The sequence below is a fragment of the Bufo bufo genome, chromosome 5 (genome assembly GCF_905171765.1).
Source record: "Bufo bufo chromosome 5, aBufBuf1.1, whole genome shotgun sequence".
Classification (NCBI taxonomy): domain Eukaryota; kingdom Metazoa; phylum Chordata; class Amphibia; order Anura; family Bufonidae; genus Bufo; species Bufo bufo.
The window spans coordinates 34,826,387-34,847,737 of record NC_053393.1 but is presented as its reverse complement, the minus strand read 5'-3'; the positions used below and the strand labels follow the sequence as shown (position 1 = coordinate 34,847,737).

General features: G+C 43.4%; 1 protein-coding gene across 6 annotated transcripts in view; it reads right to left on the bottom strand.

Annotated features, from left to right (window-relative positions):
• The window catches only part of ST3GAL1 (ST3 beta-galactoside alpha-2,3-sialyltransferase 1), a 136,706-nt gene that overhangs the window by 75,730 nt on the left and 39,625 nt on the right, over window positions 1–21,351 (bottom strand). For 5 of the 6 annotated variants that reach the window (XM_040432177.1, XM_040432181.1, XM_040432180.1 and 2 more), the window contains exon 2: window positions 20,053–20,118. The exons of the other annotated variant lie outside the window; for it this stretch is intronic. The gene's annotated coding sequence lies outside the window, so the exon portion shown is untranslated. The remainder of the gene's footprint in view (window positions 1–20,052; window positions 20,119–21,351) is intronic. 6 annotated transcript variants of the gene reach the window in all.

Genomic DNA, 21,351 nt, shown 5'->3' with positions numbered 1-21,351 from the left:
TGAGGCATGTATAGTCAACCTACTTTAGGCCCTTCTCTCCTCCCATGCCGCCTCCATTTCTTCATTCTGGTCTTCTACTGCCATCGCTACGTTCTCAGACTTCACAGTGCAAAGCATTGTAGGAAAGTCCAATACACCCCCCTTCACTGTGCTCAGATGAAAGTAATGCTTACGCCAATGGCACTGGTCTATTCCATGGTAAACGGGAAAGTCTCAGACTTTCCTACAGTTCTCTGCATGGAGAAGTCTGAGACACTGGTGGTAATCTAGAAAGGAATCAGATGGTGGAACCAGCAGAAACGAATGGAAGAACGCAGAGCCCCAAGTATGTTGACTATAAGTGCCATGTATGGTAAAATTTTAGGTGTGGATTGGAGGGTCTCTAAATATCAAAGTCCCTGAGAACACTTTTAAGGTTGGAGCTCTGCCACAAATTCCTATAGTTTATTAGTCCTCATGAATTCTATCAGTGTTTCCCAATGTGAAGAAAAGTTGTACAACAATCAGAAGAATTTCAACTTTTCCCCCAACATGACGGTCGAAGGGACCGTATAATAGAAAAAGTCCTTGTTCTGATACTTCTCCCTTTTTTCCATTATCATGATCAAATACTCTGGAAACATGGAGGAATAAACCTTCCCAGCAGAGCTAAGCTAAAGATCCCAGTCCTGGAACACAAACATCTCCACGTCCAGGAATGTGATAAGTCATCCACACCGCGTTCAGTCCAAGCTGAGACACCCTGCCAAGAGCGCTAAATAAGGGCTGTTCAGAGACCCTGAGACCTGAGCCCTGCCGAGAGGGGGGCCTCAGACAATGAGACAAAAATTGGAGTTTAGACAAAAGTGAAATGAGCTCATGAGACACAGGTAGACTTTCATCCTGGCCCCGATGATATATCGTAGATTACAAAGAGTAATAAAAGAGGACGGGAAAACCTCCACAGCCCAAATGTAAGCTACTCGGGAAATTAGCCATTCTCACATTTCGATAATTTTTTATCACTACACTCTACAGACCCCATACAATGCATCCCTCTGACAGATTTGCCTGTGCCAGTCATGAGCAATGTGGAGGTATAGGTCTATCTTCTCAGCTAGTAAAAAACATAATTGGAGAACGTTTCTCTTCCGTTCTGATGGCTTTGCTACAATGTGTAGGTAAACGTACTGGACTGAAGTTAGACCTAGTCCTAATCACACAGCTGAGGGGTATGTAAATCAACCGAAAAGGCTATGGACACCTTTGACACGGAAAAAACAACTGTTACATATGTTCATGGTTCACCCTCCCCGATATCCAGTTTACAACCTGTTCCTAGTTCCAGGTTTTTGTTCTCCTGTGGTCGTGCCCTGTCCAGTATTACATGCTGGATCTGTGTGTTCAGGATGCTGCTGTCTTCACTAGCTGTAATGGGTCAGCGCAGCTTCACTCTTGGACTAATTTCCCCTTCCACGGCGCATAAAGGATCTTCTCTAAATGGTGCTAACATACACTGATGCTGAGGAGATTAAGATCCCCCCTTCCTCCCCCTGCAGAGTCTGCAGTGGGTGTTCTGCTCTCTTTGTACACACCCTATGTCAGAGGTGGACAACCTCCGGCACTCCAGCTGTTGTGAAACTACAATTCCCAGCATGCTCCATTCATTTCTATGAGAGTTTTGAGAAGAGCAGAGCAAGTATGCATGGTGGGAGTTGTAGTTTCACAACAGCTGGAGTGCTGCAGGTTGCCCACCCCTGCGTTCAATGTGATCTTCCCCCTAAAAACGGTGTGCTTTCCTCACCATCTACAGCTTGCATGAGCAGCCGTCCTTGAATGCTTTACTCCTCCACACTCTGGTCTGCTGTATATAACCTCCTCTCCCTCCCTGCTGCTACCTCTCAGGGCTCATGCACACGACCGTATGCATTTTGGATCCGCAAAAAAATAAAACAAAAAACGTATGACATCAGTGTTGGATCCGTTTTTGTTTTTTTTGCAGATCCATTGTTACAATGCCTGTCCTTATCCGCAAATCGGACATGTTAAATTTTTTGCTGAATGGACATGCAAACATACGGAAACGGAATGCACACTCATTTCTGTTTTTTTGTGGACCCGTTGAAATAAATGGTTCCGTACACAGACCTGTAAAAAAAATAAAAAATACAGAACAGAAAAAAAATACGTTCATGTGCAAGAGCCCCAACACTGAGAAAAGGGAGGAGAAGAGTACAGAGAGCCGTCAGAAACCAGTAAGCAGCTCTGATGGATGTATGGCAGATTCAGCAGCTAGGTGAAGGACTTGCACACTCTCTGCAGAAGTAAAATGGTAGGAAGTATTTCAAAAGTTGCTTCTTTTTGTATTTTGAAAGCAAATAAACGGTAAAATGTCTGCATAAAGGTCCGCAGCATAACCACTGTGTAATTAAAAGTTTAATAACTTTCTGATCGATTTTAGTCTCACCAAGTTTATAGAGGTTTGTTGCTAATGAATCTAATACTTCTCGCAGATGAGAACTTGCTACAATGTATCCCAAAACTCCCTCAGATACAGGAGGAGTGCAGGGCTGTCTCCAGAGAGAGATGTAGGCCCTTGGGTGTCCCATTGGGCCACTTGTCCACTTGTGTAGGGTGGACTTACCTAGGTCACTATGGGCCTCCCAAGCTCATTGGGCTCTGCCACTGGCACAGATTTGCTTGATTTTGACACAGGCCTGGAAAAGGGCATATTGTCAGTAGCAGTTAGGATTCCTACTGAATGACAGCAAGCAGAGATCTGGAAAACCTTCAAGAAATGATAAGGAATAGAAAACTGTACGCAACAAACCTTCAATTTCAGAAGAGTTAGGGACAGACGTGGGCAGGAGACGTAATCGGTGCCATTTCCTAGTAAAATGTCTGGCTTTTGTCTGCAGCGTTCAGAATCTCATCCCTTAAACCATCATGAATGTCCGCAGCCTCCGATTTCCTCAAGAATAGATGTTAATTAATTTAATTTACGCCGGCAGCTTACGAGTGTACCGCAGGGTAGGATTACATGCAATAGATCTGACAAGTCTCCGACAGAAGGATCCAGCAGCCGGGGGTGGGGAGGGAGAACTACAGGAGCAGAGGAATATTCAGCACTCATAGAAATGATGGAAAAGTAATACATGGAACAAATCGCATGACGCGAGGGAGAAAAAAAATACAATCAGATGTGCGACAGATCATAATAATCCTCCTCTGGTGCTGAGGTAAAAGGAATATGGACGACATACAGTATATGGAAAAACCCAAAGGGTCTACAGCGTTAAGTATACACAGCTGTTGGTTCCTGGAATTAAACAAGAATGTTCTCATTCACTGACATCAAGCAGAGATCTTAAAAATGGGGGGGGGGGGGTGAATTAATATACAAAGTAGATTACAAAAGTGGAGAAGGGAGCGCTGGCTCATCTCCCACCACTCCCGTTCCGATGCTTACCAGGTCCCCTGCTGGTCAGTCCTTCTTCACGGGGTGAAGAAAGCACATACTTTGGGCTTTCAAAATTTAAAATTTGGCTTGGCTATTTTCCCTTGTCATGTTCCAAGGCTTTTTAAAATGTCGGACTTGGACTCACAAGGAGCCACTTCCGGAAGGTGGCGCTAGCGAGATGGTTCTCTTTCCTTGGGAGATACCTCTTTCCATAATCCCCAGAAATGAAATTTCGTCTTAAGAAAGAGGTAGGTACATTTCAGGCAGTAAACAAGAATTACCCCCCCCGGTGGTAAGTTTCATTAAAAGTTTGTGCCCCCGCCCTATAGCCTCAGATGCTTGCTGTATATGCGGAGGCAGAGCTGGAGATTATATGCAGCACTTCTCACCGTAGGGTGAAGGCGGCAGAGCGCCTGCGCAGGAGTTCATGCTCTTCCTTGAATTTCAGCTCTCATTAGACGGAGCAGCGTGACCCGATCGCAGAGCCGGGAGGATTAAACTTTCCTCTAATATTTTAATTCGCTGAGGAATTCTGCGTCCTCGCGTATTTATAACAGGCTGATAAGAAGGGACTAACGAGGAGCTGGAATGTGAGCCGCCATCTATTATCCACTATCAAAGCCCGAGCCAAACAAAGGCATCCTTCATCATGCGTAGGGTGTTCTGGTGTTCTGTGGGATCACACCAGTAGTTGTAGTTTTGACAACAGGACACTAATTGATTCGGCCGCCATTAGGACACAGCGCAAAGGACGTTTCCAAAAGTGGCCATAGTGACTACCAACATTAAAAAGGGGCTGTCTCACGAAAAATATTCTACAGTTTTTAAACCAGCACCTGGATCTGAATACTTTTGTAATTGCATGTAATTAAAAATTTATCATAGCCACTAAGTTATTCAATTCAATGTATCTGTATTGCGCCACCTGCTGTTTTTGTTTCTTTGACCTGTTCACAGAGATGGTCGCACATGCTCAGTTTCATCCTTCAACTGCTTACTGAGCTGTGATAGGGGGAGCATGGACACGCCTCCTGAGCTGTGATAGGGAGAGCATGGACACGCCTCCTGAGCTGTTATAGGGAGAGCATGGACACGCCTCCTGAGCTGTGATAGGGAGAGCACGGACACGCCTCCTGAGCTGTGATAGGGAGAGCACGGACACGCCTCCTGAGCTGCAGCAGAAAAGACACTCCCTTTGAGCTGTCAGCTTGATCTAAATCTAGCAGAGAAATAAATGTGGACCCATCATGAGTTGTGCCCACCACTGTGACAAGCATGTGGAAGGTTAGACAATGGCCGCAGCTCGATGGTGCAACCTCTACCGAGTATTCACTGTGAAAAAAAACTAAAAATTGGGCTAGAGCGCTGCCAACAGCTAATAGCGAACAGAATTTATTCAGAGTATTTATAAAACATAAGTACAGGCAACGCGTTTCGATGCAGGAACTGCACCTTCATCAGGCCATAAAGATACATCTTACAATGACTGTCATATATAGACACAGGAAGGAGGGAAAGGCGCTAAACAAAAGGGGCTCGGACATGCCACTCATGTCAGATAGGAGAGGGTCCTATGGGTGGGACCCACACCTATCTCCAGAACGGGGCCCCTGAAGTGATGGAGAGCACAGTGCACATGCTCTCCATTCACATCTATGGCAGTTCCAAAAATAGCAGAGCAAGTCCGCTCTGCTAGTGTCGGAATTCTCATTGAAGTGAATGGAGAACGCACCGCGCAAGCGCGGCCACAGCTCCATTCATTGTTTGGATATTTTCGGAACGCCCATAGTAGTGAGTGGTGGGTGGCCGCACGTGCACAGTGGGCTCTCCTTCATTTTGGGGGGGGTCCATTCTGTATATAGGAGTGGGCCCCAAAGGAAGAACCTGCACCCAGGCTCAGACTGGTCCACAGGGGAATCACCCGGTGGGTTCCTGGGCAAAGTGGCCCCATAGTCTCCCACCCCCTGCAGAAGTGGCACATAACTCATTAGACTTACTGCACTACATACATATATTCAATGTACAGCACATCAACCAGCCTATGTTCATATAAAAAACTTGTTAGATTAATTTATTATATTTGAATGTATCCGTACTGTGGCCCCCCCAAAATAATTTTTACTGATTGTCCCTAGGTACCCCAGTCCGACACTGCCTGCACCTATCTGACAATGGTTGCCTATCCTAGCGCTATGATATCAATGTCTGAGATGGGAATATCCCTCTAATTCTCATGTTTTTGCAACAATTTATTATATGGTTTTTGTACATACTTTGCGGTATTTGTATGGGACACAGTCTTTATCTCATCTAGATTTTATTATTTCATGCTGTATAGATTACTACCACCTATTCGATTGTACTCAGGCATTGGGTCACTGTTATGTTTTTAACTGTGCATTTTAAATTTCCTTTCTCCTTACGGATACGTGTTTATGTGCGGAGCTCCTATTAGCAGCTGTTATGCAGATTTGGGGTCAGAGAGCAGTCTGTGTGGTCTCCACTCCCCCTCCCCATCTCTATATACGAGTCATTGTACGATGTATCTCCGATCTCTATCTATCTCCATCCAGCCCTCTCACTCCACCCTCTCTTTTCTCCATTCAGCTTTTCCCTCTCTCCTGATAGTCTCCATGCCCCCCCAGCATGATGCTGCCACCACCATGGATGGTATTAGGCAGGACCTGGTTTCCTCCAGACAGGACACTTAGCTTTTAGGTGAAAATAATTCAGTCTTGGTTTCATCAGACCAGAAAATCTTGTTTCTCACAGTCTCAGATCTTCAGGTGCTTTTTTTTGCAAACTCCAGGCGGCTTCCATGTGTAATTTATTGAGGAGAAGCTTCTTTCTGGCCACTCCTAAAGCTCACCTTTACCGCTCGCTCATCTCTCTCTCGCTCATATCTCTCTCTCTCTCGCTCATATCTCTCTCTCTCGCTCATATCTCTCTCTCTCTCACTCATATCTCTCTCTCACTCATATCTCTCTCTCACTCATATCTCTCTCTCTCATATCTCTCTCTCTCTCATATCTCTCTCTCTCTCTCATATCTCTCTCTCTCGCTCATATCTCTCTCTCTCGCTCATATCTCTCTCTCTCGCTCATATCTCTCTCTCTCTCACTCATATCTCTCTCTCTCTCACTCATATCTCTCTCTCTCTCATATCTCTCTCTCTCTCATATCTCTCTCTCTCTCATATCTCTCTCTCTCTCATATCTCTCTCTCTCATCTCTCGCTCATATCTCTCTCTCGCTCATATCTCTCTCTCGCTCATATCTCTCTCTCGCTCATATCTCTCTCGCTCATATCTCTCTCTCTCTCCTGCCCACCCTGTACACATGCATGCTCGGTTCAGGTCCATGTGTATTCAATAAGGAGAGGGGTAGAAGCTGCTTCTAGGCTCCTAAGGATTGAACATGTTAAAACTCAACAGCCTGATCCTCATCATCCCTGACATCTGCTGAGGGGGGGGGGGGGGGGCCGGATACCCCCATCCACATAAGGTGGATGGCTGGTTCTGCACTGAATGTATATGACCGTCTTACATCTTTACCCTCCTTCATAATAGCATCCCATTATGTCCTCATATCCGTCCATCCCCGTATGGGGTTAATACTTGCCACGGCGTCCAGGCTGTTAACACCAGGGCCTGATGAAGTGTACCTCGGGTCAGCGCCAGCTTAGACGGAGCCTTGGTTAATCCCAATGGCATTTACAATGTAATATATGGCGGGGGATGGGGGAGCATTATATTGTATTTCACTATTTTAATCCACTAATTCTCTTTTTTCCCCGTCGCTCTGGACTCCAGGTCACCGGAGCCGCAGCTGGGGCCGGCAGATAAATGCACGCTGAATTCTCAGCCTTTATTATGGACGTCACCTGCGCGTTTCGGCCTTTTTTTTATCCAGCACAACAGTGGACGAAAATTTCCATTTATCGGACAGGACGCATCAAAATCTCTTTATTCTGGGTGACATCTGAAAGACGCAAGCCATATCACCTGTCCAGCACCCGGCTATCAAATTCCCTATACAAAACCAGTATGACACCTACTAACGGGGTCTGTCAAATTGCTTCTGACATCGAATATAATGAATCATGAAGCCGCATTACATACCGTTACCAAAGTCTGTTCTCCCACAATCCCATGCGCCAGAATATCCTCTATCTGGATGGGACCAAAAGTGACACTTACTGCTTCATAAACAGAATGCAAGCACTGCAGTGAAGACTGACACCGAGGTAAAACAGTATGATGGAAGGGGCAGTGAGTGTAACTGCAATCAATGGGGACTCCTATGTCATTCATGGTCTATAGGAAGTCGGGTTTGTATATTTTAAAATCTTGTTCCATCAGGTGCTTTCACTGAGTTGTTGATCGCGGCATCTGAGGCTCCCATTTAGACCTTTCAGGGGTTAATCAAGGTAAAAAAATAAAAATAAATACAAACAAATATATACCGTACATACTCGCCTCATCCATTTGCTCACGTAGAGGCCGTCGCAGCCATCTTGATTGAAGACAATGCGCGACGTGATGATGTCATTCCGCTGGCCGGGCACGGTGACGGCATATGTCACCACGTGCGGCATTTTGCGAGGTATCTTCAAGAAAGAAGTCCACGACGGCCTCTTCGCTCACATTTTTTTTGTTTGTTTTTTATTTGTACTGCCACTTCAGGAAAAATTGCTTCACGTCGAATCAAATTTTTCCTGAAATTCGGATCAAAGTCAATTCGCTCAACGCTACAAGCAGTCATACGTATGGCATGGATATAAATGCGTCTGCAGGTAGTCACAAGTGCAAGGACCTTAGAGCCTTCCTATAAAGCCATCCCTTTAAATACTAAACTACACTGCCTAAAATGGCCGTTAACAGAAACCAACAGACTGCACCGTGCCTGAAGAGGTTTGGTTTGGGTGCAGTTCCCACTTCACGATTCATAGACACAGAGACACTATAACATTTTGGCTGCCTGCAGCCACCACTAGAGGGAGCTCGTTGCATTCCTTTTATAATGGAGCTAAATGTAAAAATCAGTATACAGTAAGCTCCCCCTAGTGGTGACAGCAGGTAGGAAGAATCTTTTATCGGTTATGTCTAGGCAGGGGACTTGGAGCTTTGTATCAGAAAAATGTTCTAAGAAACTATAATTTGGACCAAAAAATTTGTATTTCAGTAGGAAATATAACTAAATATTATAAATAACAGGTCGCTAGGATATACCATCATCTTATGACTTGATTACTGACAGAGTGCAAAATCAGTGCTGCTGCTTTCCATCATCAATTCAGTTTTACCTGCGGAGCAGCGCTCCCGCCACTTGACCGTGCAGCGGACCGCAGCCGCCCTCATACAATTAAATGGATCTGATCTTCAGTTCTCTGCCTAGCGGGTGGCCAAGGTGCCGCCGTGCAGGGAACTGTATAGAAGGGGATGCAGCACTAAAGTAATATCACAAGGATCAGTGGTGGTCCTAGAGGTCAGACCCATCAGAAAGCCGTCTGAAAATTCTCTCTCTTTTTTGGGGCTATATCCCCCCCCGTGTGCCCAGACTTCATTGCAGGGTTTGAGGTACGATTTGGCAAGATATAAAGTGTCAGCACAAGGCAGCGGCGTTAGCCTCTTACTTGGAGGAACGAGGAGCCGTACAAAGGCTCAGAGAATAGAACAGCTGCCTGAAAAGCTTTCAGAGCCAAACTAGCAGAGACCGGGAGAGGCGCGACGAAAATGCTGCTGGAACATGACATCAAAAGGAGCAAAAAAACCTTAAAAATAAAAATGAAAAGTAAAAAACATAATTGCTTGAAAAATTGCTCCAATTATCAACTGGCTGAAAATGAAATTCCAAAATTTATTTTGCCCATTTTATGTTTTTAAGAGGAGGTCAGATGAGGTTTGACGACTGCTTTTAACGCCCACGGAGCTCCAGGCTCAATCATTTGGTGCCTTTGGCTCCTAAGGCATTTACCGGGCAATTTATGTTTCTCGGGCACAAAAAGCAAATACCCCACAAGGTTCAAACTTACAGCCCCATAGGGCTCTGTCCGGTAGAAATGAGGAAGGGAGGGGGGGGGGGGGTTGGGGTCTTATGGACATAATATAGATGTTAAAGGGGTACTCCTCAGCTATTCATGGCTCAGGCTGGGACCCCCGTGGTAGGCGGTGGCTGAGCAGATTGATACAATGGGAGCCACAGAAACAGTGTAGCACAGCGAGCTCGGCCGTTCCGGTAACCCAGGCTGCCTGATACGATGGGCAGCCCTTTGAGACGCGGCCATCTTAAACCAGCCTAACTTAAAGGGGTGCTCTCATGAAGACGACTCCTTTCCATATGGACATGATACAGGGGGTTCCCGATTATTAGGCAGAATGGAAAGCTACTAACACAGCGGTTCTTGTGGACCTGGCTTATGCACGCATCACGGCTGCAATTCTCCAGCTCCTATCAGTTGACCATTGGGTAGACCTGAGTCAGGCATCAGCCCACCGTACCGGGTTTGCACCTTGTTTGCCTAACAGGAAGGGTACCTGAAGAGGCAACACTGGATCTTTAAAGGGAGTTTTGTCATGTAAAACACGTGTCACCTACACACGGGAACAATGATAAATGTACAGTATGATGTCTGACTGCAGGGGACCACACGACCACTAAAGGGGCATCCCGAGCCCACCATTGTGGAGGCAGCAGTGGTCGTGCTTGCATTTAAAAAGTGTATGGAACTAAATGGGCAGCACTCGCCTATCCTCTTCGGTCCCATAGACATGGAGGGATGTAGCAGAGAGCCTGTCTGACCACCGCGCCAATCAAATACCAACAAAATGGTGGCCTTCAGACCCTCATTTAACCCCTTAGTGACCAAGCCCGTTTGGGCCTTAATGACCAAGCCAAATTTTGGAAATCGGACATGTGTCATTTTTAGCTTAGAATAACTTTGTAACGATTTTGCACCTCAAAGTAATTCTGACATGGTTTTCTCGTCACATATTGTACTTTACATAGGTGGTAAAATTCTACCGAGAAAATAGGCGTATCTTTATAAAAAAAGTGAAAATTTATGAAAAATTTGTAAAAATTGGCACATTTTCCTATTTTCAACTGCAATATTTCACATACATAAATACTATTCAATATTTTTTTTATCAGAAATATATTTCCACATCTTTACTTTATTTTGGCTGCACTTACAAAAAATGTTTACTTTTTTTTAAAATTTTTATTTAGGAGACTTAACATTTAAATTTTAAAATTTTTGAAGTACCGTGCATATTTTTTCCTGCAACAAGCCAAGTTTGCAGAGGCTTATAAGTGTCAGAATAATAGAACCCCCCCAAAAGTGAACCCATTTTAAAAACGAGGCCCCTTAACGTATTTATCTATGGGTGTAATGAGTTTTTTGACCCACTAGTTTTTTGAAGAAATGAATGCTAAAAAGGTGAAAAAAAAAATTAACATTTTCATTTTTTTAAACACAAAAGTATTAAATTTAAAGACATATTTTTTCTACAGAGCACATTATTATTGGTCCCTGATGGTTACTGTGCTGAAGGCAGATCTTCAGCACAGTAAACAGTGCGCATGTCTGCGCCATTTTATTTTTATTTTTTTTATTATTAGATGTGGGGGGGCCTAATAACTTTATTTAACATATCTGGGGGCCATATTGCCCCGATCGGGGGCATAATTTGAGCTTCTCTCTCCTCTCCTTAGGAGAGAGACCTTACTGAGAGCAGCGGTGAGCGGCGGCAGACGGCTTTCAGTCTGCGCATGCGCCGGGCCGCCGGCGCCGCCATCTTTCTTGAGGGTAAGGGTAAGGATCGGGACCCAGCTTAGGGCCAGAAGCGCTGGGGGACCCGATCGCTGCACCGGAGACTTTCTCCCTCCTCTCTTACATGAGAGGAGGGAGAAAGTTTAGTGCGGGCAGCTCCGCTGCTGGCATTTTCTGTGATCGCCGTGATAAAGTGTATCACGGCGATCACGTGATCAGAGACCGCTTGTCACGGTCTCTGATCACTGCCCCGAGCCCTCAGCTACCTCCGGTAGCTGCGGGCACGGAGCTACAGCGCTTGATTTTATCGCTAACTTGGGCTGAAGTGCCGCCGTAAAAAGGCGGCGCTCCAGCCCAAGGCCCCTTAGTGACCGCCATAAAAACACGTATGGGTGGTCACTAAAGGGTTAAGAAATCATGGGAGTTCCAGCTGTTGGACCCCCTCGCATCATAATTTATCATGAGGACTTAAAAGGGGTATCCCATTGCAAACATTCATGGTAGATTCATAGGATATGCCATAAATGTCTGATAGATGCAAGTCCCACCTCTGGTCCCGCACCTATTGCTAGAAAGCACCCCCCATCCTCCCACCCTAACCACGCCTCGCCCTGAGCTGGTAGCCAGGGGAGGTCGGAACTACGGTAACTACTGACCAGACTATGCGGAAACATCTGCAAGATGGGAATACTTTAAAGAGAACCTGTTAGCAGGATCAACCCTATTAACCCAGGCATACTGTGTGGTGAGGTTGATCCTGCTGATTAACTGATCCCCCTTGAAAATCCATTATGCTAGATGTAATGAACTTGTTAATTAGGGGTTCGGGGCACCAAGAGACACGCCCTAACCCCCTTGGTGAACTCCAGTTCCTCTGCTTTTGCACATTTCCTTAAACTGTCAGGGCCAGGCACCACCATTGTACTTTTGCGCATGTGCCATTAATTCTGTAAATCCCTGCTGCAGAGAAGCTTACTGCGCATGCGCACATGTTGGAATCTATGGTGCATGTGCAGAAGGAAAAGGAATATTGTTTGGAGCATTTAAAAGATTAAATGTATCAGAAAAAGTTTACATTTTATTCTCGTTTAAAGATCTTTGCTTGCTGTCACTGAAAGTGAACATCCAAACATGATACATTGATAATACATCTCATGGTTTGCGAACTTGACAGAATGGACTCCACACTGATAACTTTTCTCTACAATAAATGGCGACGTTGCAAAGATACTGCTTGACCGGATTTTACGCCCGGTACAGTGACAATAAATCATTTTTTCCCATAACATTGTCCATTATTGTTTGTGTAGATTTATGGGACATCAGGAATGAACTCTGGCAAAGAGAGGCAGCAATTAATGACACCAGCTAACAATACGGCTCATTCTATGAGAGGCTGGAGCTGACTGCTGAGAGTATCTGACCATCTGCTGGACAGGAATTGGGCACAAGAGGGTACTGGTAAATCACATGGATATTGCAATTAATGAATGCTTCATTGTTGTAGCCTTTGTCTCAGAGTCCAATATGAAGCAAACCTTATTCTGTAAATTAAAGAGAAGCTCTAGTCATTACTGATAGCAACATAAAATCATACAGAAAACTCTACAACAAATACATGGGCAGGGACAAAAAAGACTGCTATAATACTGCTCTTATGTACAGGAATATAACTACTATAATACTGCTCCTATGTACAGGAATATAACTACTATAATACTGCTCTTATGTACAGGAATATAACTACTATAATACTGCTCCTATGTACAAGAATATAACTACTATAATACTGCTCTTATGTACAGGAATATAACTACTATAATACTGCTCCTATGTACAGGAATATAACTACTATAATACTGCTCCTATGTACAAGAATATAACTACTATAATACTGCTCCTATGTACAAGAATATAACTACTATAATACTGCTCCTATGTAGAGGAATATAACTACTATAATACTGCTCCTATGTACAAGAATATAACTAATATAATACTGCTCCTATGTACAAGAATATAACTACTACAATACTGCCCCTATGTACAAGAATATAACTACTATAATACTGCTTCTATGTACAAGAATATAACTACTATAATACTGCCTCCTATGTACAAGAATATAACTACTACAATACTGCTCCTATGTACAGGAATATAACTACTATAATACTGCTCCTATGTACAAGAATATAATTACTATAATACTGCTCCTATGTACAAGAACATAACTACTATAATACTGCTCCTATGTACAAGAATATAACTACTATAATACTGCTCCTATGTACAAGAACATAACTACTATAATACTGCCTCCTATGTACAAGAATATAACTACTACAATACTGCTCCTATGTACAGGAATATAACTACTATAATACTGCTCCTATATACAAGAATATAACTACTATAATACTGCTCCTATGTACAAGAATATAACTACTATAATATTGCCTCCTATGTACAAGAATATAACTACTATAATACTGCCCCTATGTACAAGAATATAACTACTATAATACTGCTCCTATGTATAGGAATAGAACTACTATAATACTGCCCCTATGTACAAGAATATAACTACTATAATACTGCTCCTATTTACAAGAATATAACTACTATAATACTGCTCCTATGTACAAGAATATAACTACTATAATACTGCTCCTATGTACAGGAATATAACTACTATAATACTGCTTCTATGTACAAGAATATAACTACTATAATACTGCCCCTATGTACAAGAATATAACTACTATAATACTGCTCCTATGTACAAGAATATAACTACTATAATACTGCTCCTATGTACAAGAATATAACTGCTATAATACTGCCTCCTATGTACAAGAATATAACTACTATAATACTGCCTCCTATGTACAAGAATATAACTACTATAATACTGCTCCTATATACAAGAATATAACTACTATAATACTGCTCCTATGTACAAGAATATAACTACTATAATACTGCCTCCTATGTACAAGAATATAACTACTATAATACTGCCTCCTATGTACAAGAATATAACTACTATAATACTGCCTCCTATGTACAAGAATATAACTACTATAATACTGCCTCCTATGTACAAGAATATAACTACTATAATACTGCTCCTATATACAAGAATATAACTACTATAATACTGCTCCTATATACAAGAATATAACTACTATAATACTGCTCCTATGTACAAGAATATAACTACTATAATACTGCTCCTATGTACAGGAATATAACTACTATAATACTGCTTCTATGTACAAGAATATAACTACTATAATACTGCCCCTATGTACAAGAATATAACTACTATAATACTGCTCCTATGTACAAGAATATAACTACTATAATACTGCTCCTATGTACAAGAATATAACTGCTATAATACTGCCTCCTATGTACAAGAATATAACTACTATAATACTGCCTCCTATGTACAAGAATATAACTACTATAATACTGCTCCTATATACAAGAATATAACTACTATAATACTGCTCCTATGTACAAGAATATAACTACTATAATACTGCCTCCTATGTACAAGAATATAACTACTATAATACTGCCTCCTATGTACAAGAATATAACTACTATAATACTGCCTCCTATGTACAAGAATATAACTACTATAATACTGCCTCCTATGTACAAGAATATAACTACTATAATACTGCTCCTATATACAAGAATATAACTACTATAATACTGCTCCTATGTACAAGAATATAACTACTATAATACTACCTCCTATGTACAAGAATATAACTACTATAATACTGCCTCCTATGTACAAGAATATAACTACTATAATACTGCTCCTATATACAAGAATATAACTACTATAATACTGCTCCTATGTACAAGAATATAACTACTATAATACTGCCTCCTATGTACAAGAATATAACTACTATAATACTGCCTCCTATGTACAAGAATATAACTACTATAATACTGCCTCCTATGTACAAGAATATAACTACTATAATACTGCCTCCTATGTACAAGAATATAACTACTATAATACTGCTCCTATGTACAAGAATATAACTACTATAATACTGCTCCTATGTACAAGAATATAACTACTATAATACTGCTCCTATGTATAAGAATATAACTACTATAATACTGCTCCTATGTACAAGAATATAACTACTATAATACTGCTCCTATGTATAAGAATATAACTACTATAATACTGCTCCTATGTACAAGAATATAACTACTATAATACTTCTCCTATGTACAAGAATATAACTACTATAATACTGCTCCTATGTACAAGAATATAACTACTATAATACTGCTCCAATGTACAAGAATATAACTACTATAATACTGCTCCTATTTATAAGAATATAAAATATCTAAACAAATGTACTATAGCATAATACAAGATAGAAACATTTTGCTGACCCTGAATCCTTAGTAAAAAAAAAAGTAACATTACTTAGCTTTTATTAGCCAGAACCCTTAGGAGGAGATGGCGAGAATAATGTGGTTATATTGTAATAGTCAGGACAGGAAATTAAAATAGATAATATCACTAAGAAGATAAAAAGCCAACTTTATTACTGGCAGTTTAAGTCACTGCCAATAAACACAGAGACATCACTTGTTATATTCCTGGTGGGGAATTGGGGGGGGGGGGGGGGTTTCAAAATGATAAAAAAGAAAGGAAAGGTAAGGAAAGAAGGACAGTAGCTATGAAATTGAGATATGACACAGACAGACGTGACACAGACAGACGTGACACGGACAGACGTGACACGGACAGACGTGACACGGACAGACGTGACACGGACAGACGTGACACGGACAGACGTGACACGGACAGACGTGACACGGACAGACGTGACACGGACAGACGTGACACGGACAGATAGATCTGGCCAGCAATTAATCGGTCAGGATATTAGACGTGGTCCTCGCTTCTACCATCAGTGACGGCCGCTCGACCAATATGAGAAATTCCTCGCTTACACGTTGCTAATAATAGCCGTACAGTTCTTGGTCATTTGATGCTAACGGAAAAAAAGTCACAGCGAGGTGTGAACTGCGTCCTGAGACCAGAGAAATGCAGCAGAAGGACGATAATTGCATTTTAAAAAAGGAGAATCCAGTTGTTCTCTATAGATTTTAGGAGGTTAATTATCCCGCACAATAATTGAGCGCCGGACACCATAAAAACATTTCACGTCACTGGTCACCGCCGCGTGTTTCATGATACAACGTACAGAAAAAAAGTGGATTCTTATTATAGAATGTAGAAGATTCCCAGAGGATCAAAAACAAATGAACCTATAAAAACTACAAATCCACGCGTTTCAAATCCAAACCGACCATTTCAGATTATACATGAGCCAGAATTATCCATATCTCTCTCTAGAAGTGATTACCATGGTTGGCCTGACAACTGTAACAAACCCTCAGCTGTGAGAAAAATAGAAGAAGTTCTGTATGGGCTTTCAGAGCCTGGCTATAAACGAGCATGACCACTAAATAGAATAAATATGGGCATGCCCTGGTGGTTTTGTGGTCATACCTGGGGCGGAGGGAGCTTAAAACTAAAGGGGGAAGCAAACACCAGCCTCTTCTATTCAAGGACCAAAATGGTGATTTTTTTTTACTAGATAGATAGATATTAGAGGGCATACATTAAAAATATAGCGTCTCTTTTCAATGTCTGCCCCCGTAGAGTGTTTCCGCTCTGGATTTCTGTGCGGATTATTTTCGGGGATACACACGGCAGACATGTTGTAGAATACGACCAGCGAGGGGATTAGGCGGCAGATTTGCTACTTCCATGTAAGAACCTTCATTTTCCCTGCGATAAAGCGGAGCAGAGCTTAAAAGGATTGAGCTGCCAATTATAGAAAGACTTCTCGCCTCCTAATCCCCCCCGAAACAAGCTCACACGTTCTTTAGGCCTAATCTCCGCTCAACGATTTTCACTGCTTTTAATTATTATCTAATTTATGATTCGCACCGAGGAATACATGTGGAGAAAAACATAAAATCAACTTAAAGGGGGCCTCTCGCCGCTCCTGACACGTCCGCTTTAATGACTACGTGCACCTTCCCCATGTAATGACAGTTCTGGAGCATCTAGTCTTCGATATTGTGCCATTCCTCTATTATTCCTACTGGAAATGAATGAATGAATTAATAGCAGTTTGCAATGAAGGTCTAGCCGTGTCCCTGTGCAGTCCGACAACCCTAATGACCCCTTTACAAAACCTATATAAAAGATATTTAGCAGAGCTGCCAAGTAGATAACGTACAGCCTTAAAGGGGTTAACCGACTGGCGCTGCACCGCCATGCAGCAGCCACCTCTGGAATCACGTGCGAGAGTTAGAACCCACAGCGCATGCGTGACAACTAATCTCTTGCTACCGCTAGGTCATGGGGTCCCACTAAGTAGGAAGGGTGCAACCAATCGGTTGTGTCTAAAGATTAATTTTGTTGCCCATAGCAACCAGTCACAGCACAGCTTTCAGTTTTCAAGAGCACTGGAAGCCATGTCTTGGATGCCCATGGCAACAACCAATCACAGCCTGGCTTTCATTTTTCAAGAGCACTGTATAAAATGAAAGCTGCACTGTGATTGGTTGCTATGGGCAACAGACTGTTTTCATGCATCTATCCCTATGTTTTTGGGCCTATACTGATAGATGAAGGCCCCAAAACACCCCTGCATTATACCGTAAAGCTGGACCTGCCACATATGGCTTTACCAAATATTCAAGATTACCTTTCATTCACGGAAACGTATGGCAGTACCGCCATGCGGCCCACTACCGCTGAGCTTACCTGCCACCTAGGGCTATATCCACACATTGCAGTCTAATTAGGCATTTGCGGTGAGGTTGTGAAAATGGCTTGTGAAAATGGTGTGACCACTGGGGTGTGGGCCATGTGCGGCAGCCACACTGTCTGGGGGACATTTATTAAGAATGTCGCTTTATGTGCTGCTCCGGTGTCAAATGCACCACAATTATTAATAGACGTGCGCCCTGCTGGTCCGAGCACCAAATATAAGTCTACGGCCTCATGCACGCGACCGTTGTTGGGTTCCGTGTCCGTTGTTCCGTTTTCCGTGATTTTCTGCGGACCCATTGACTTTCAATGGGTCCGTTGAAAACTCGGAAAATGCACCGTTTGCCATCCGCGTCCGTGATCCGTGTTTCCAGTCCGTGAAAAAAATATGACCGGTCCTATTTTTTTTCACGGACAACGGTTCCTGGACCCATTCAAGTCAATGGGTCCATGAAAAAACACGGAGGCACACAAGATTGTCATCCGCGTCCGTGATCCGTGTCACGTTTTTTTCATATCATATCACTTGACTTAGATTTTTTTTTCACTTTTCATGTCTGGTGATCCTCCAAAAATCAAGGAAGACACACGGAAAAAAAAACGGAAACGGATCACGGAACAACGGAACCCCGTTTTGCGGACCGTGAAAAAATACTGTCGTGTACATGAGGCCTAAGCCTGTAGATATCAGGTAGACTTTACGCCAGTTCCTGCCACAGATTATACCGTAATCAATGCGCAAGGCCCATAAAGTCATTAATTTTTGCACAAGTGTGGTGTGCGCAAAAATCTGCGCCTGAGCCTCTAGGAGCAATGGGGGGCGTTACCATTACACCTAGAGGGTCAGCTCTCTCTGCAACTGCTGTGCCCTCTGCATTTTGATTGACAGGACCAGGCAGTGTAAACGTCATCACACCTGGCCCTGTCATTCAAAGTGCAGAGGACGCGGCAGTTGCAGAGAGAGCGGAGCCTCTAGGTGTAATGGCAACGCCCCCATTGCTCCTAGAGGCTCATTTGCATATATTAAAACATCATTTTTCTCAGCAATGAGGGCACATAGGAACATGGGACCAACACGGATGCCTTCAGCTGCCAAGCGCACATGGAACAGGTCAGCCAGTGTCATAGGTACAAATCTGCTGACAGATGCCCTTTAAATGCCCCCGGGTAAATGTACTGTACAAGCATCATTGCAGTTTTTGATCACTTGCTGTGGTCCAGTTGCTTTTTTTCCCCGGCAATTACCCTAAAAGTTAGGATTTGGCAAATAGCGCAGCATCGGGCATCGACCCCGCAATAACTGCAGCAAGAAAAAAAATGAATGTAACCTAAGGCCTCTTTCACACGAGCGTGACGGATTAGGTCCGCATGCATTCAGTGAAACTCGCACCATTTCGCAAGCAAGTTCAGTCAGTTTTGTCTGCGATTGCGTTCAGTTTTTTCCACGCGGGTGCAATGCATTTTGATGCGTTTTTCACGAGCGTGATAAAAAACGGAAGGTTTACAAACAACATCTCTTAGCAACCATCCGTGAAAAACGCATTGTATCCGCACTTGCTTCCAGATGCAATGCGTTTTTTTTTCACGCAGCCCCATTCACTTCTACGGGGCCAGGGCTGCGTGAAAAACGCAGAATATAGAACGTGCTGCAACGCAGAAGTGATGAGTGAAAAACAACGCTCATGTACACAGACCCATTGAAATGAATGGGTCAGGATTCAGGGCGGGCGCAATGCGTTCACGTCACGCATTGCACCCGTGCGGGAAAACTCGCTCGTATGAAAGGGGCCTAATTCCGTATTCACGCGCGGCGTTTTGGAGCATTTTTGCACAGCGTTTTCAGTCAAAAGCACCGCTTGAAATTCATGGCTTTTTTTTCCACAGCATTTAAAAACCTAAAAAGTATCCCATTAAATTCCCCATTATTTTTCAGATTATCTGACATTCTGGATTATCAGGTGCCTTGAGAGATATAAATACGACGTCTACTTACAGCCAGGTCTGTCATGTGCGGTTCGCGCAGCGATGTCAAAGCTGCATTCGCCAAGTTGTCCGTATCCTGTCGAAGAAGAGACGGGGGTGAGTGAATGAACCTCAATATTACACACACGTACTGGTCTTGGATATCCTCGTCTGCAGCTTTTGGGTTGTCAATGCTCCTCCCCCTCATTTAGGCCCCACCCCTGAGCAGCAATCCCTCAGCTTTCCCAGATTTCTAATTCCCATGTTTTGGAATGGGCCGAGGGATTTACCTCTCATTTTAGGCAGATTTGGCATTCAGGACCCTTGGAAAGCTTAATAACCTGGGAGCTGAAGCGGCGGCCATATTGGTTCCATCTATCGCTCTGAAATCATGGGGACCAGCATGGCTACCATTACGGCCACGGCCCACAGGGGTTGTCACCCATCTTTCTAGGGTCCTGGAAAGCAAATCTTCCTACCTACGCAGGGAATCATCCTCCGTATTTCATGTAGGGGGTCCGGGAAAGCTGCGCGGTCCTCCATAAGCGAGCTGTCTATGAGTGGTCAACCAGTAATTATTTTTTTTTTATCGCTACCCCCTTCCCCCCAGAACATGCCCCCCTCTAAATGTCAGCCCTGTCATCTCAAGCGGCACCCCGCAGCGGTGACACGTCCATTTGACGGGAGCAGAAATTGGCTCATTGTTCTTCATTTCGAGACCAGATGACTATAATGACATCAGGAGGCAAGTGGCGGCTACACAGTAGCATCTAGCGGCCGTAGCGCCAAACAAACACATTACGGCTCTGCCTGATTTATGATTATTGCCCTACGATGTACTGCGTTTTCTAGAAGTAAATTCATTTTCAGGTGGGATGACGATAAATTGCGAACAAGTAGGCGACGCAACGTAGAAATATGATAGGCAGAAGCCATCAGAGATGGCGCTGTGATGTTCATTATAAAGACGCAGCAGAGCCGTATGGGTCATTTAACTCTTTGAGGCTACAAGATAACGCAGCCCTGGGATGAGGCAGTATGTAAAAAAACAACAAGAAAAAACCAAAAAAAACACCCTGGCCGATATCAGCATGAGCAGAGCCAAACAGACTCAGCTCTGCTACATCAATTTAGAACAGAGCGACAGATGAAAGGGTTTTAGGTCATCAATATCGGATCGGTGGACTACAACTCCCAGCACGGCAGCCCTTAAAGAGCTGGAGGCCCCAATAATAGGATATCCACCGATCACGAGGGTCCCAAATGCAACAGTGCCCATTCCAAGTCTAGGGGGGGGGCAACTGCCCAGCACCCCATTGCCTTGGCCCAA